The sequence below is a fragment of the Equus asinus genome, chromosome 3 (genome assembly GCF_041296235.1).
Source record: "Equus asinus isolate D_3611 breed Donkey chromosome 3, EquAss-T2T_v2, whole genome shotgun sequence".
NCBI classification, from domain to species: domain Eukaryota; kingdom Metazoa; phylum Chordata; class Mammalia; order Perissodactyla; family Equidae; genus Equus; species Equus asinus.
This window is the reverse complement of record NC_091792.1, coordinates 73,455,311-73,468,898: the sequence shown is the minus strand read 5'-3', so window position 1 is coordinate 73,468,898 and position 13,588 is coordinate 73,455,311. Positions and strand designations below refer to the sequence as shown.

The following is a 13,588-nucleotide window of genomic DNA, read 5'->3' as shown; positions in this document are numbered from 1 at the left end:
ATAAAATCAGACCAAAGTAACTTATGACACTACATTAATTCCTGTATAAAAGTAATTTATTCAGTATTTTTGGCTTTAGTGATTCTCCAATTTAAGAAACTCATCAAATTAACATATAATAAAGTAAACCAAACCCATTATAATTTGATGCTCTATAATTCTTTGATATAGATGATTGTTTTCTATTTTCAAAAATGGTTCAACAATATGGTTTTAAGCATTTTATAAAAAAGGAAATGGAGATTTAATGAAAATAGTGTTATTTGTCTCACAACTAAGATGAGATGAATTGCACTTTCAAGCCCTCTGTTCTAGCGAAATGTAGCTTATGTGGGTGTCAGTGACTCTGCTATTCTATAAGACTGTTCACAAATATCACAATCCTAAATATCTGCTAAGTTTTATCCCAGGAGTTTTATGGTTTCAGGTCTTACATTCAAGCCTTTAATCCATTTAGTGTTCATTTTTGTGTATGATGTAAGATAATGGTCTACTTTCATTCTTTCGTATGCACTTGTCCATTTGCCCCAAGACTATTTATTGAATAGATTTTTCTTTCTCCATTGCATATTCTTAGCTCTTCGGTGAAAGATGAGCTATCCAAACACGTGTGTGTGTTTTTTCTTCTGGACTCTCAATTCAGTTCCATATATCTGTGTGTCTGTTTTTCTGCCAGTACCATGTTGTTTTGACTTCTATAGCTTTGCAGTATATTTTGAACTCAGCAAATGTGATACCTCCACCTTTCTTTTTTTTCCTCAGGATTGCTTTGTCTATTCAGGGTCTTTTGACATTCCATATACATTTTAACACTTTTTTGTCTATTTCCATGAAGAATATTATTGGGATTCTGACTGGGATTGCATTGAAATGGTAGATTGCTTTAGGTAATACGGACATTTTAACTATATTTATTCTTCCAATTCATGAGCATGGAGTATCTTTTCACTTATTTTTTTCTTCTTTGGTTTCTTTCAATAATATCTTACAGAGGCCAGCCCCATTACTGAGTGGTTAAGTTCATGTGTTCCCCTCTGGGGGCCCAGGATTTTGCTGGTTGGGAACCTGGGCATGGATGTGGCACCAGTTATCAAGCCATGCTGAGGCAGTGTTCCACATAGCACAGAGGCACTCACAGCTAGAATATACAACTATGTACTGGGAGGTTTTGGGGAAAGGAAGAAGGAAAAAGAAAAGATTGGCAACAGATGTTAGCTTAGGTGCCGCTCTTTATAAAAATTGATGTCTTATGTCTTTCTTATAGTTTTCAGACTATAAGTCTTTCACCTCCTTGGTTATATTTATTTGAAGGTATTTTATACTTTGTGGGGAGATTGTATTCCTTGTTTCTCTTTCTTCTAGTTTGTTATTAGTATATAGAAATGAAACCAATTTTTGTATGTTGATTTTGCATGCTGCAAATATACCATATTGATTATTTCTAATAGTTTTTTGATGGATTCTTTAGGATTTTGCATATATAGAATCATATCATAGGCAAATAATAGCAGTTTTACTTCTTCCTTTCCAAATTGGATCCCCTTTATTTCTTTTTCTTGACAAGTTTCTCTGGCTAAAACTTCCAGTACTAGGTAGAATAAGAGTGTTTAGGGGGGGATCCTTGTCTTGTTCCTGTTCTCAGAGCAATAGCTATTAATTTTTCAACATTGAGTATGTTATTGGCTGTGAGTTTCTCCAATATTGTCTTTATTATGTTGACGTACTTTTCTTCTATACTCATTTTAGTGAGAAATTTAATCATAAATTTATGTTGTTTCTTGTCAAATATTTTCTCTGCATCTACTGAGACCTAAAACCATAAAACTTCTAGAAGAGAATATAGGCAGTAGACTCTTTGACATCAATCTTAGGAGTATCGTTTTGAAGACTGTGTCTACTCAAGCAAAGAAATAAAAGAAAGAATAAATAAATGGGACTGCATCACAATAAGAAGCTTCTGTATGTCAAAGGAAACCATGAATAAAAAGAAAAGACAACCATGAGTGACGTCAGTTACATGGCAGAGTGAGCTAACCCAGGACACTCTCCGCTCCAAATTAAAATTAAGGGGAGCAACTGCATTCCAAGCAAAGAAATCCCAATAACACAGAAATAGTGAGAGACCCACAGCAGCCAAATGCTGGAAGGAAGAGAGGCTTGAGCTGCCCTTGGAAGAGCTAGAACAGGGTAAGAGAGAACTTTGCTCCCTCCCCTAGAGACTGGCATCACTGCTACAGGAGGCTCCATGAGGGAAGGAGCAGGGGAGGGTCCATGCATCTGTAGGATCATCCATGACTCCCACAGACACATGCAGCAGAAACCCTCTAATGGGGGAAAGCTTTCACGTGGGGGGACCCCATCAAACCAAGGCCCCAGGAAACCAGAGAACGAAAGTTGAGCAGAGTCCAGGTCTGCACATGGGAGAAGGTGCCCATCCTCCCCCAACCTGTGCTGTGTGCCGTCATGGCAGCTGAAGACAGAGGGCTCAGAAATCACTGCTTTCAACCCCTTTCTATTGGCAACAGGGTGTAACTGCAACCAAATAATAGAATTATGTTAAAAAACTGCTCCTCTACCATCCAGCAATTTATACAAGCTCCAGACCAAAAGGAAAACAATAAAAACACAGAATTATGTCCTGAGGACTTGGAAATAGGTAAACTAAGTGAAAATCAATTGAGAACAGCTATCATCAAAAAACTTAATGAGGTAAAGGAAAATATAGAGAAACAAATCAATTAGTTCTGGAGTTACTTCACAAAAGAGATCAAAACTATAAAGAAAAATCAATAAGAAATACTAGAGATGAAAAATACCATGGGTGAGATAAAACAGAATATGGACTCCCTGAATGACTGTGTAGACAACATAGAGGAGAAAATTAGCATAATCAAAGATAGACAGGTTGACTGGCTCCAGACAGAAGAAGAAAGAGAAGTAAGAATTTTAAAAACTGAAGAAAATCTCAAAGAAATACCTGACTCAATGAAAAAATGCAAGTTAAGAATCATCGGAACTCCTGAGGGTGTGGAAAAGGAAAATGGAGCAGAAAGTGTGCTCAATGACATGAGAAATGTGTGTGGAGGAAGCTTTCAGATATCCTAAATTTGTCAATGTAAAAAGACCTACTCCAAGGCATACACTAGTAAAAATAGCAAAAATGAATGGCAAAGAATTTATACTCAGGACAGCAAGGCAGAAGAAAATAACCTACAATGGAAGCCCTATCAGACTTTCAGCAGATTCCTCTACAGAAACTTTACAAGCCAGGAGAGATTGGAATGACATATTTGAAACTTTAAAGGGTAAAAATCTTCAGCCAAGAATACTATATTCAGCAAAAATATCCTACGGATATGAGGGAGAAATTAAATCTGTTCCAGACAACAAAAGCCTAGGGACTTCATAGTCACAAGACCACCCATACAAGAAATTCTCAAGAAGGACCTCAGACCTGAAAAAAGAAAAAAAGGGGAAAGGGTTCACAAAATATAGAGTAGGGAGACAAATAGGTATAGCCAGTATAGGATAGCAAATATTCAACTATAGCATTAGGGTAAAGGGTAGGAAATCACCAAAGTAAAGACAATCTTATCACTCTAACCACAGCCTTACAACACATGTTGGAATAAGTGATGAAAATAATAATTTAGGAGGGTAGGAGGAAAGTGACTAAATCACTTTAGGCTAAGAAAGTAACAGGCCACCATAAAATGGACTATGTTATGCATGATATTCTCAATACAAACTGCAGGGTAGCCACTAAACTAAAAGAAAGAACAGAGACACAAAACATAAGTAAGGAAAAAGATAAAAACCCAGCATAAAAAATTGCAGAGGTCAAAACACCAAGGAAGAGAAACAAACGAACCACCAGAAAACCAGAAAATGAGTGACAGAATGACAGCAGTAAGCCCTCATGCATCAATAATCACCCTCAATGTAAACGGATTGAACTCTGCAATGAAAAGAAACAGAGTGGCAAGATGGATTAAAGAACAAGATCCAATAATTTATTGCCTCCAGGAAACACACCTCAGCTCCAAGGACAAACACAGACTCAGAGAAAAGGGGTGGAAGGCAATACTTCAAGGCAATAGCAAACAAATGAAAGCAGGTGTTGCAATACTTATATCAGACAAAACAGATTTCAATATAAGGCAGGAAAAGAGAGACATAGAGGGCCAATACATAATGATTCAATGGACACTTCTTCAAGTAGAAATAACGCTTATAAGTATCTATGCACTCAACACAGAGCACCAAAGTTCATAAAGCAACTATTAACAAACCTCAAAGTAGATATTAAAAATAAGACAATAATAATAGAGGACCTCAACATCCCACTCACATCAATGGACAGACCATCCAGACAGAAAATCAACAAGGAAAGAGTGGAGCTAGACAAAAAGCTAAAACAGTTGGACTTAATAGACATATATAGAACACTTCACCCAAAACCAGCAGAATACACATTCTTCTCAAGTGCACATGGAACATTCTCAAGGATAGATCATATGTTGGGAAACAAGGCAAGCCAATGCAAATTTTAAAAAAATTAAAATAACAAGCATCTTCTCTGATCATAATGCTACAAAGCTAGAAATTAAGCACAAGAAAAAAGCTGAGAAAGGCACAAAGATGTGGAGACTAAACAGTATGCTATTGAACAAGCAATGGCTCATTGAAGAAATTAAATCAAAAAATATCTGGAGACAACTGCAAATGGTAACTCACCATACCAGCTCATATGGGATACAGCAAAAGCTAAATTAAGAGGGAAATTCATTGCAATACAGGCACATCTTCACAAAAAGGAATAATACCAAATAAGGAATCTTAAACCACACCTAACTGTATTAGAGATAGAAGAACAAACAAAGCCCAAAGTGAGCAGAAGGAGAGAAATAATAAAAATCAGAGCTGAAATAAATGAGATTGAAACAAAAAAGGCAGTAGAAAGGATCAATGAAACAAAAAGCCGGTTCTTTGAGAAGATAAATAAAATTGACAAGCCACTAGCCATAATTACAAAGAAAAAACGAGAGAAAGCTCAAATAAACAAAATCAGAAGTGAAAGAGGAGAAATAAGAACAGACTCTGCAGAAATACAATAGAGTTCAAGAGAATACTATGAAAAACTATATGCCAACAAAATGGATAACCTAGAGGAAATGGATAAATTCTTGGATTCCTACAATCTGCCAAAGCTTACTCAAGAATCAGACAATTTGAACAGACCAATCACAAGGAAAGAGATTGAAACAGCAATCAAAAGCATCCCAAAGAATAAAACCCCAGGACCAGATGGCTTTCCTGGGGAATTCTACCAAACTTTCAGAGAGGATTTAATATGTATCCTTTTCAAGATATTCCAAACTTTAGGGAGGATGGAACACTTCCTAACACATTCTACGATGCCAAGATCACTCTGATAGTAAAGCCTGACAAGGACAGCATGCAAAAAGTAATCTACAGGCCAATATCACTGATGAATGTAGATGCAAAAATTCTCAACAAAATTTTGGCAAGCCAAATTCAGCAATTCATCAAAAGGATCATACATCATGATCAAGTGGGATTCAAACCAGGGACACAGGGATGGCTCAACATCCACAAATCAATCAACGTGATACACCACATCCAAAAATTGAGGAATAAAACCCACATGATCATCTCAATAGATGCAGAGAAAGCGTTTGACAAGATCCAACAGCCATTTATGATACAAACTCTGAACAAAATGGAGATAGAAGGGAACTACCTCAACATAATAAAGGCCATATATGACAAAGTCACAGCCAAAATCATACTCAATGGGCAAAAACTGAGCACCATCCCACTGAAATCAGGAATGAGAAAAGGATGCCCTCTATCACCACTCTTACTTAACATAGTACTGGAGGTTTTGGCCAGAGCAATCAGGCAAGAAAAAGGAATAAAAGGAATCCAAATAGGGAGGGAAGGAGTGAAACTCTCACTGTTTGCAGATGACATGATCTTATATATAGAAAACCCCAAAGAATTGATTGGAAAACTTTTAAAAATAACCAATGACTACAGCAAAGTTGCAGGGTATAGGATCAATTTACATAAATCAGTAGCATTTCTATACTCTAATAACGAACTAACAGAAAAAGAACTCAAGAACACAATACTATTCACAATCGCAACAAAAGGTATAAAATACCTCGGGGTGAATTTAACTAAGGAAGTTAAAGACCTAAACAATAAAAACTACAAGGCTTTTCTGAAACAAATGGATGACAACATAAAGAGATGGAAAGACATTCCATGTACATGGACTGAAAGAATAAACATAGTTAAAATGTCCATTCCACCTAAAGCAATCTACAGATTCAAGGTAATCCCAATCAGAATCCCAATGACATTCTTTACAGAAATTGAACAAAGAATCCTAAAATTCATATGGAGCAAGAAAAGACCCCAAATTGCTAAAGCCATCCTGAGAAAAAAGAACAAAGCTGGAGGCATCACAATCCCTGACGTCAAAACATACTACAAAGCTACAGTAATCAAGACAGCATGGTACTGGTACAAAAACAGGTGCACAGATCAATGGAACAGAATTGAAAGCCAAGAAATAAAACCACACATCTACAGACAGCTAATCTTTGACAAAGGAGCTGAGGACATACAATGGAGAAAAGAAAGTCTTTTCAACAAATTGTGTTTGGAATACTGGACAGCCACATGTAAAAGAATGAAAATTGACCATTCTTTTTCACCATTCACAACAATAAATTCTAAATGGATCAAAGACCTAAAGGTAAGACCTGAAACCACAGGGCTTCTAGAGGAAAATGTAGGCATTGCACTCATTGACATCAGTAGTAAAAGGATCTTTTTGGACACCACGTCTTCTCAGACAAGGGGACCAATAGAAAGAATAATCAAATGGGACTTCATCAGACTAAAGAGCTTCTTCAAGGCAAAGGAAAACAAGATTGAAACAGAAAACAACCAACTAACTTGGAAAATGTATTTGCAAGTCATACATCCAACAAAGGGTTAATATCAAAAATGTATAAAGAACTCATACAACTCAACAACAAAAACTCAAACCACCTGGTTAAAAAAATGGGTAGGAGATATGAACAGGCATTTCTCCAAAGAAGATATACTGATGGCCAATAGGCATATGAAAAGATGCTCATCATCGCTGATCATCAGGGAAATGCAAATCAAAACTACACTAAGATATCACCTTACACCCGTTAGAATGACAAAAATATCTAAAACTAATAGCAACGAATGTTGGAGAGGTTGCGGAGAAAAAGGAACCCTCATACACTGCTGGTGGGAATGCAAACTGGTGCAGCCACTATGGAAAACAGCATGGAGATTCCTCAAAAAACTAAAAATAGAAATACCATACGATCCAGCCATCCCACTACTGGGTATTTATCCAAAGAGTCTGAAGTCAGCAATCCCAAAAGTCCTGTGCACCCCAATGTTTATTGCAGCACTGTTTACAATAGCCAAGACGTGGAAGCAACATAAGTGCCCATCAACAGACGAATGGATAAAGAAGATGTGGTACATATATACAATGGAATACTACTCAGCTGCAAAACAGAACAAAATCATTCCATTTGCAGTAACATGGATGGACCTTGAGAGAATTATGTTAAGTGAAATAAGCCAGCGAGAGAAAGATAATCTGTGTATGACCCCATTCATAGGAGGAATTTAAAACTATGGACCAAGAATAGTTTAGTGGATACCAGGGGAAAGGTGGGGTGGGGGGTGGGCACAAAGGGTGAAGTGGTGCACCTACAACATGACTGACAAACATTAATGTACAATTGAAATTTCACAAGATTGTAACCTATCAATAACTCAATTAAAGAATATAATAGCTCCTAGCTAAATGAGTTTAAAGTCATAATAAAGCATGGCTACTGTCCCCAAGGAAGTTGAATTGTAGGCATAGTTTGTACAAATTGTTGTAGTAAAATACATAGATTGTTTTGATCCTCATGTGGAAAGGGTACAGCTCATTAGGACACATCACCTCTACCTTTGACAGGCAAATTCAGCCAAGCAAGTAGGCTGAGAGAAGACCCTGGAGTTGAGTTTTGAATGGTGACAAATGTTGTTGTCAGATGAGTACACTAAGCTGGGCAGGGGGGTGGTGCTCAGAGAAATGATGCCATGGAAAAGGTAGAATATGAGCAAAGGTGAGATGTTTGACAAGCAAGAGATGTAAGTGTTCCAATAGCACTTCTTTCCTGCTTCAACTTATAGCCTAGTTTCCTGTCCTTTTGTGACCCAAGGTTTTACAAACAATAGTAAAATGTTCAGACATGCATTTGAGAAATGTTAAATTGTGGTAATCAATTGGAAAAGTCCAATACTGGAGATAAGGAGACCAGGTGAGTGAGCACAATAAACTGAAAGGTGTTGATCTAAGTGGAAAGGACCATGGCTTAACACCAGGAGGGACATGTGGTGGTACTTGTGGTCAGCAGTGCCTTGTCGAACCTGTTACATAAAACTGCACACTGCTGCACATCTACAAATCTCCAATTTTCTGTGCCAAGTTATGAATTATCAGGTGGTTTCAATAGTACAAATTCCCTTTACCTCTTGACATACTCAATTACTTCATGACTGTAAAATAAGGATTTTTCAGTATTTGGGGAAACAATTTTGGAAAACCAGTTTACATTAATTGTGTTGCAGTCAGAATGAATAAAATTTGCACTCTCTAACGTTTAAAAGAAATGAAAAGTACCCCTCGATTTGCTGAACTATGATGATACACACATTTGATGATTCCACTTACAACACCCTAGACATGGGGAACAAAACAACAAAATGTGATCTGGAATCATATTCTTCCAAAGATGACATTTTTGCTCTCTCAAGCAAAGAAAAAAAAAGATAAAAATGTTTTCAGAAGGATGACTTTTTTTATTAATGTTATGATAGATTACAACCTTGTGAGATTTCAGTTGTACATTTTTGTTAGTCATGTTGTGGGTACACCACTTCCCCCTCTGTGCCCTCCCCCCACCCCCCCTTTTCCCTGGTAACCACCGATCAGATCTCCTTTTCAATATACTAATTTCCACCTATGAGTGGAGTCATATAGAGTTCGTCTTTCTCTGACTGGCTTATTTCGCTTAACATAATACCCTCGAGGTCCATCCACGTTGTTGTGAATGGGCCAATTTTGTCTTTTTTTATGGCTGAGTAGTATTCCATTGTGTATATATACCACATCTTCTTTATCCAATCATCAGTTTCTGGGCATGTAGGCTGGTTCCACGTCTTGGCTATTGTAAATAATGCTGCGATGAACATAGGGGTGCAACGGACTCTTGAGATTTCTGATATCAGGTTCTTAGGATAGATACCCAGTAATGGGATGGCTGGGTCATAGGGTATTTCTATTTTTAACTTTTTGAGAAATCTCCATACTGTTTTCCATAGTGGCTGCACCAGTTTGCATTCCCACCAACAGTGTATGAGGGTTCCTTTTTCTCCACAACCTCTCCAACATTTGTCACTCTTGGTTTTGGATGTTTTTGCCAATCTAACGGGTGTAAGGTGATATCTTACTGTAGTTTTGATTTGCATTTCCCTGATGATTAGCGATGATGAACATCTTTTCATGTGTCTATTGGCCATATTCATATCTTCTTTTGAGAAATGTCTGTTCATGTCCTCTGCCCATTTTTTGATCGGGTTGTTTATTTTTTTGTTGTTAAGCCGTGTGAGTTCTTTGTATATTATGGAGATTAACCCTTTGTCGGATAAGTGGCTTGTAAATATTTTTTCCCAATTAGTAAGCTGTTTTTTTGTTTCAATCCTGTTTTCCCTTGCCTTGAAGAAGCTCTTTAGTCTGATGAAGTCCCATTTGTTTATTCTTTCTATTGTTTCCCTCAAGTGAGGAGATACAGTGTCCGAAAAGATTCTTTTGAATCAAAAGTGTACTGCCTATATTCTCTTCCAAAAGACTTATTGTCTCAGGCCTAATCTTTAGGTCTTTGATCCATTTTGAGTTTATTTTGGTGTGTGGTGAAAAAGACTGGTCAATTTTCAATCTTTTGCATGTGGCTGTCCAGATTTCCCAGCACCATTTGTTGAAGAGACTTTCTTTTCTCCATTGTAGGCCCTCTGCTCCTCTTTCGAAGATTAGCTGTCCATAGATGTGTGGTTTTATCTCTGGGCTTTCGATTCTGTTCCATTGATCTCTGGACCTGTTTTTGTACCAGTACCATGCTGTTTTGATCACTGTAGCTTTGTAGTATGTTTTGAAATCGGGGATTGTGATTCCACCGGCTTTGTTTTTCTTGCTCAGGATTGCTTTAGCAATTCGCGGTCTTTTGTTGCCCCATATGAATTTTAGGATTGTTTGTTCAATTTCTGTGAAGAATGTTCTTGGGATTCTGATTGGGATAGCATTGAATCTGTATATTGCTTTAGGTAGTATGGACATTTTAACTATGTTTATTCTTCCAATCCATGTGCGAGGAATGTCTTTCCATCTCTTTATGTCATCGTCAATTTCTTTCAAGAAAGTCTTGTAGTTTTCATTGTATAGATCCTTCACTTCCTTGGTGAAGTTTATCCCAAGGTATTTTATTCTTTTCGTTGCAATTGTGAATGGGATTGAGTTCTTGAGTTCTTTTTCTGTTAGTTCATTGTTAGTGTATAGAAATGCTACTGATTTATGCACGTTAATTTTATACCCTGCTACTTTGCTGTAGTTGTTGATTATTTCTAATAGTTTTTCTGTGGATTCTTTGGGGTTTTCTGTATATAAGATCATGTCATCTGCAAACAACGAGAGTTTTACTTCTTCGTTACCTATTTGGATTCCTTTTATTTCTTTTTCCTGCCGAATTGCTCTGGCCAGCACCTCCAGTACTATGTTGAATAGGAGTGGTGAAAGTGGGCACACTTGTCTTGTTCCTGTCCTCAGAGGGATGGCTTTCAGTTTTTGTCCATTGAGTATGATGTTGGCTGTGGGTCTATCATATATGGCCTTTATTATGTTGAGGTACTTTCCTTCTATACCCACTTTACTGAGGGTTTTTATCATAAATGGGTGTTGGATCTTGTCGAATGCTTTCTCTGCATCTATTGAGATGATCATGGGGTTTTTGTTTTTCATTTTGTTGATGTAGTGTATCACGTTGATTGACTTGCGGATGTTGAACCATCCCTGTGTCCCTGGTATAAATCCCACTTTATCATGGTGTATAATCCTTTTGATGTATTGCTGTAATCGGTTTGCCAAAATTTTGTTGAGGATTTTTGCATCTATGTTCATCAGTGATATTGGCCTGTAGTTCTCCTTCTTTGTGCTATCCTTGTCAGGTTTGGGGATCAGAGTGATGTTGGCTTCATAGAATGTGTTAGGGAGTTCTCCATCTTTCTCAATTTTCTGGAACAGTTTGAGGAGAATAGGTATTAAGTCTTCCTTGAATGTTTGGTAGAATTCTCCAGAGAAGCCGTCTGGTCCTGGACTCTTATTTTTGGGGAGGTTTTTGATTACCGTTTCTATTTCCTTACTTGTGATTGGCCTATTCAGATTCTCCATTTCTTCCTGATTCAGTTTGGGGAGATTGTAGGAGTCTAGGAATTTGTCCATTTCTTCCAGGTTGTTCAATGTGTTGGCATATAGTTTTTCATAGTATTCTCTTATGATCTCTTGTATTTCATTGGTATCTGTTGTGATTTCTCCTCTGTCATTCCTAATTTTATTAATTTGCGATTTCTCTCTTCTTTTCTTGGTGAGTCTGGCTAGGGGTTTGTCAATTTTGTTAATTCTTTCGAAGAACCAACTCTTTGGTTCATTGATCCTTTCTATTGTCTTTTTTGTTTCAATATCGTTTATTTCTGCTCTTATTTTTATTATTTCCCTCCTTCTACTGACTCTGGGCTTTGTTTGTTCTTCTTTTTCTAGTTCTGTTAGGTGTCATTTGAGGTTGCTTATGTGAGCTTTTTCTTGTTTAGTGAGGTGAGCCTGTATTGCGATGAATTTCCCTCTTAGGACTGCTTTTGCTGCATCCCAAATGATTTGGTATGTCGTGTTCTTATTTTCATTAGTCTCCAGATAAAATTTGATTTCTTCTTTAATTTCTTCAATGATCCATTGTTTGTTGAGAAGCGTGTTGTTTAGTCGACACATTTTTGCACCTTTATCTGCTTTTTTCTTGTAGTTGATTTCTAGTTTCACAGCATTATGATCAGAAAAGATGCTTGATATTATTTCAACTCTCTTGTATTTATTGATGTTTGCTTTGGTTCCCAAAATATGGTCAATCCTTGAGAATGTTCCATGTGCACTTGAGAAGAATGTGTATCCTGCTGTTTTTGGATGAAGTGTTCTATATATATCTATTAAGTCCATCTGGTCTAATTTTTCATTTAATTCTATTATTTCCTTGTTGATTTTCTGTCTGGATGTTCTGTCCATTGGTGTTAATGGTGTGTTGAGGTCCCCTACTATTATTATATTGTTGGTCATGTCTTCTTTTAGTTCTATTAAGAGTTGCTTTACAAATTTTGGTGCTCCTGTGTTGGGTGCGTATATATTTATAAGTGTTATGTCTTCTTGGTGGAGAGTCCCTTTTATCATTATATACTGTCCCTCTTTATCTTTCTTTATCTGTTTTGCTTTGAAATCTACCTTGTCTGATATTAGTATAGCGACACCTGCTTTCTTGTGTTCATTATTAGCTTGGAGTATTGTTCTCCATCCCTTCACTCTGAGTCTGTGTTTGTCTTTGGGGCTGAGATGTGTTTCCTGGAGGCAGCATATTGTTGGGTCTTGTTCTTTGATCCATCCTGCCACTCTGTGTCTTTTGATTGGGGAGTTCAATCCATTTACATTTAGAGTGATTATTGAGATGTGGGGGCCTACCACTACCATTTTGTGTCTTGTTTTCCGGTTTTCTTCAGTTTCCTTTGTTTCTTGTCCCATGGTTTAATCTGTTCTGATGTAGAGCTGCTACTCTCTATTGTTATCCTTCTACTTATCTCCTCTGCTCTTGGTTTTGTAGCCCCTTTCCTTTTTTGGATTTTTCAGGAATGAGGGTTTTCCTGAGGATTTCCTGAAGAGGAGGTTTTGTGGCAATGAACTCCCTTAATTTTTGTTTATCTGGGAAAGTTTTTATTTCTCCATCGTATTTGAAGGATATTTTCGCTGGGTAGAGAATTCTCGGCTGTAGATTTTTGTCCTTCAGATTTTTGAATATATCATTCCACTCTCTTCTAGCCTGTAAAGTTTCTGCTGAGAAATCTGCTGATAGCCTGATGGGGGTTCCTTTGTAGGTTAGTTTCTTTTGCCTGGCTGTCCTTAGTATTTTCTCCTTGTCGTTGACTTTTGCTAGCTTCACTACTATATGCCGTGGTGTTGGTCTTCTTGCATTGATAAAGTTTGGAGATCTATTGGCTTCTGTCACCTGAAGATCCATCTCCCTCACCAGATTTGGGAAGCTCTCAGCCCTTATTTCTTTGAATAGACTTTCTGCCCCTTTCTCCTTCTCTTCTCCCTCTGGTATACCTATAATCCTTACGTTGCATCTCCTAATTGTGTCTGATAATT

The 13,588-nt window shown here is 37.3% G+C and overlaps 1 pseudogene; it reads left to right on the top strand.

Annotated features, from left to right (window-relative positions):
* The first annotated feature begins 2,817 nt into the window (after nucleotides 1–2,817).
* Nucleotides 2,818–13,588, top strand: part of LOC139044938 (olfactory receptor 4C16-like) — a 36,512-nt pseudogene continuing 25,741 nt past the window's right edge.